A 4,321-nucleotide genomic window follows, 5' to 3' on the forward strand; every position below is an offset into this window, starting at 1 on the left:
CAAAGGAAATGCATGTTGGATCCGGGGTGTTATATCCTTGGGGGCAGCCAGTTTAGGAAGAAATCACTTGAGGCCAGACAGCAGACAGCTAACAAAATTACCCATTTTATTTACAGACTCAGAGCTCACCCAACTGGCCGAAGCTGGCTGGGCTATCCCCTAATAATCTAACTCAGTTGCCATAGGAACAAAACCCATGACAACCAAATACACAACATATTCCTCCCTCCCTAATAAGAATATCCCCTAAATAAAACACACACTAGAATAGAGAAGGAGGGTAGACTACCTCCATTCCCGGCTAAACCCTGGGGATTATTTTGCCCCATAACCGTGGGTTCGCCCTAGCTAAAGATCCAGCCGATGAGGAGGTCTTCTGTCTCTAGGTGGATTACGGAGAACTTCTGGTGTTGTTGCACCCGAAAGTACCATGGGCTCAGGGTCCGCAGCACGAACAGGTGAGGAGGTGGTATCAGCTCGTGCTGGGCAAAGGGGTATCTCAGCCACCGGCAGTAATGGAGGAGAACAGTCAGGAACAGGTGATTCATGATTCGGTGTCTCACCAGAAGAGGTGAAGTCAGACCACTCAACTGCAGATGTGTCCTGAGGACTGGCATGACCTGGCAACAGCTGATCTACATGTCGCCCGCCAGGTAAGATTCTCTGCAGTCCGGACTGTGTAGGAAACAGGTCCTGTTTGAGTGATGATTGTGGCAGGGACCCATTTAGCTCTGGAAGTATAATTCTGAGCCAAAACTGGCTGTCCCGGGCTAAAGGTTCGGTCTTTTGCTCTGGGTGCCCGTCTGATGACTTGATGTTGCTGCTGATGTTGCACAATTTTTGGGGCTCAGAAGGTTTCAGCAGATCAAAGCAAGTGCGCAGCTGTCGTCCCATCATTAGAAAGGCCAGGGATGCCTGGGTCGTAGCATGAGGTGTGTTTCTGTAGGAAAGTAAGAAGGTATCCAGACGCTTTTGAATGGAGTGTTGTTCCCTTGCTGATTTCAAAGCATGTTTCATTGTCTGCACAAATCTTTCAGGTAATCCGTTGGTGGATGGATGATATGGTGCTGACGTGATGTGGTGTATCCCATTTGCCTTCATAAAATTTTGAAACTCCTGAGAGACGAACTGTGGTCCATTGTCGCTCACAAGTTGTTCTGGCAGATCAAAACGACTAAAGAGTCCTCGTAGTTTTTGGATAGTACTCTCTGCAGTAGTGGACTGCATTATAGAGACTTCTGGCCATTTAGAATGGGCATCTACTGCCACCAAGAACATGCTTCCTTCAAGGGGAAAGTCAATGTGAATACGTTGCCACGGGTTTTCAGGCCAGTCCCATGGGTGTAGGGATGCCCACTGGGGTGCATTCCTCACACCCTGACATGACATACAAGCTTTTGCCTTTTCTTCAATAGCACTGTCCAATCCAGGCCACCAAAAATAGCTTCGTGCAATTTCCTTCATGCGCACTATGCCACAGTTATAACATCTGTGATCTCAATGGTGGTGGAATAATGACGCGTCTCCCCCACAACAAACAACCAGATTGGACCGATAACTCTGTCCTCCTGGACATGTAGGTAACAAGGTCGGGTGAGACCGGAGAGGTTTGTCGAGATTTTCCATGCATCACCAGGTGCATAACTTGGGACAATACTGGGTCAACGCGAGTTGCCTTCTTTATCTGAGTAGCAGTGATGGGTGTATTCTCTACCTGTTAAAAGTAGAAGATTTCCTTTTGGGCACTATCTTGATGTTTGACCGGCAAAGGCAACCTTGAGAGGCCATCTGCATTGCCGTGCAGAGTGGATTTCCGATATTTGATTTCATATGTGTGTGCTGAAAGTAACAATGCCCAGCATTGCATACGACTAGCAGCTAATGGGGGGATGCCTGTGTAGGGTCCAAAAATTGACGTTGCTTAGAGTGCGTGAAGCAAAAGCAATAGGTCTCTCTTCTCCCGAAGGCATAATATGTGACACGACTGCTCCCACTCCATAAGGGGAGGCATCGCAGGCCAACTGCAGGGGTAAGGATGGATCAAAGTGCGTTAGAACTTCAGAATTTAGCAATGCTTCCTTAGCTTTGTTAAATGCAACATCACAGGCTTCAGTCCACTTCCAGGCCTTGTTCTGCCCGAGGAGCTCATGAAGTGGTTTTAGCAGTGTGGCTAACTGTGAGATGAACTTTCCATAATAGTTCAGTAGTCCTAGAAACGAGCGCAGCTGGCTTACATTTCGAGGTGGGGGAGCCTCCACAATAGCTTTAACTTTTGCAGGGGCCTTATGAAGACCTGCAGAATCAATGATGTGTCCCAAATATTCAACAGAGGGTTTGAAGAATTCACACTTGTCTTTGCGAACTCGTAGGCCATACTCTTCCAGTCTTTGTAGGGTGGCCTCTAAATTCTTTAAGTGATCTTCATTTCTTCCAGTGACCAGGATATCATCCAGATAGCACTGAACTCCTGACAAGCCACACAAGATCTGGTCCAAAGCCCTCTGGAACAGAGCGGGAGCAGACGTTATTCCGAAGGGTAGGCGACAGTATCGATAAAGCCCCTTATGAGTCACAATAGTCAACAGCTCTTGGGACTTTTCATCGACGTGCATCTGTAAATATGCTTGACTCAGATCAATCTTACTGAACTTTTGTCCCCCAGCCAGGCCTGCGAAGAGGTCATCGATGCGGGGAAGCGGGTATTGCTCTGCACACAACACTGGGTTGACAGTGACTTTAAAATCACCGCAAATCCAGAGAGAGCCATCTTTCTTCACTATTGGAACGATAGAAGTGGCCCATGAGCTATGGGTAACTGGTATTAGGACTCCATTGGTGACTAGGCACTCCAGGTTTGCTTCAACTTTTGGCCTGATGGCATATGGCACAGTTTGGGCTTTCAGATATTTTGGTGGACTGTCAGGTTTAATGTTCAGTGTCACAGTGATTCCCTTCATACTTCCCAAATCATCTCCAAAAACAGCAGCATGTTTCCTTAGTATAGGGGTTAGACTGGTTTCTTCTTTAGTCATCCGGTGCACTTCTGCCCAGTTCAGTTGAATCTTCCCAAGCCAGGACCTAACCATTAAGGCTGGGTAGTTACCTCTCACCACAAACAGTGGCAATTTAGCAGCTTGTCCATTGAGCTCCACCTTAACATCAATAGTGCCCAACATAGGCACAGCTTCTCCCATATACGTCTTCAGAACAGTTTTTGTTGCCTTAAGCGGAAGATGCTGTAGCTTTTCTTTATACACAGTCTCGGAGACCAGCGAGACGGCTGCACCGGTGTCCAGTTCCATGCGTATAGGTTTGCCATCCAACAACGGGGTTACCCAGTATTCATGTGAGCCCACTGCCAAAGACAAAACATGCAGTGGCACTTCCTCTTGTGATGAGGTGTCACCTTGATCATCCTGGGTCTGCTCTAGGATATCCAGGGTTCCTCTTTTTGTCGGCCACACCACAGGCCTCTTTTTCTTTTGTTTACAGGCACACTCAATGTGTCCCTTTTTGCCACAGTGTCGACACACCAGGTCCTTACACCAGCATTCTGATGCTTGGTGACCTGGCTTACCACAGCAGTAACATTCTTGACTCTGCACAGTTTTGTGGGTCGGTTCTTGTGACACTTTTTGCACCCTAGGGGATGCACCGATGTATTGCGCCTCCCTTGTAGCCAGTTCCATGGAGACAGCAATATCAACAGCCTTCTGTAATGTAAGATGAGCCTCTATCAGTAGGTGCTGCCCTATAGCTTCACTGTAGAGGCCACACACTAACCTGTCACGCAGGGCATCATTTAACATCTCTTTACATTCACAGTGTTCTGCTAGCTTTTTAAAAATTGCTACAAATTGTACAACTATTTCATCTTCCTTTTGGTCTCTTTTGTGGAACCTATATCACCCGATTAAGGGGGCAAAAATCAACTACCAGCCTCAGATCTCGCTGTCACTTTTAAGGATCGGCCAGAGGGCAGCATTACTGGTATTTGACTGTTCCACTAAAACCATTGGCCTAAAAGCCCATCAACTGGGCGGGGGAGGGTTAGGTTGGCTTCTGCCTTTTTTTGATAGCTGTACTGTTCCTGGGGTGGGGGATCGGGATCTGTAACTAGGATTGTTGCCTCAATTTTACCACATTCTATTTTATTTTTGGCCTACATCTCCCAGTGGTTTTTTGCAATTGCTAGAATTTCTGGAGTTCACGCTGGCCACTTTAGCTCTTTAGATGCCTTAAGGGCTGATACTCAGGAGCTTGCCAAAATTTTTACTGGCTTTTAGGATGTGCCAGGAGGCATTTTTCATAGAACCCTGTT

Source organism: Mauremys mutica, chromosome 4 (genome assembly GCF_020497125.1).
Source record: "Mauremys mutica isolate MM-2020 ecotype Southern chromosome 4, ASM2049712v1, whole genome shotgun sequence".
Taxonomy (NCBI): Eukaryota; Metazoa; Chordata; order Testudines; family Geoemydidae; genus Mauremys; species Mauremys mutica.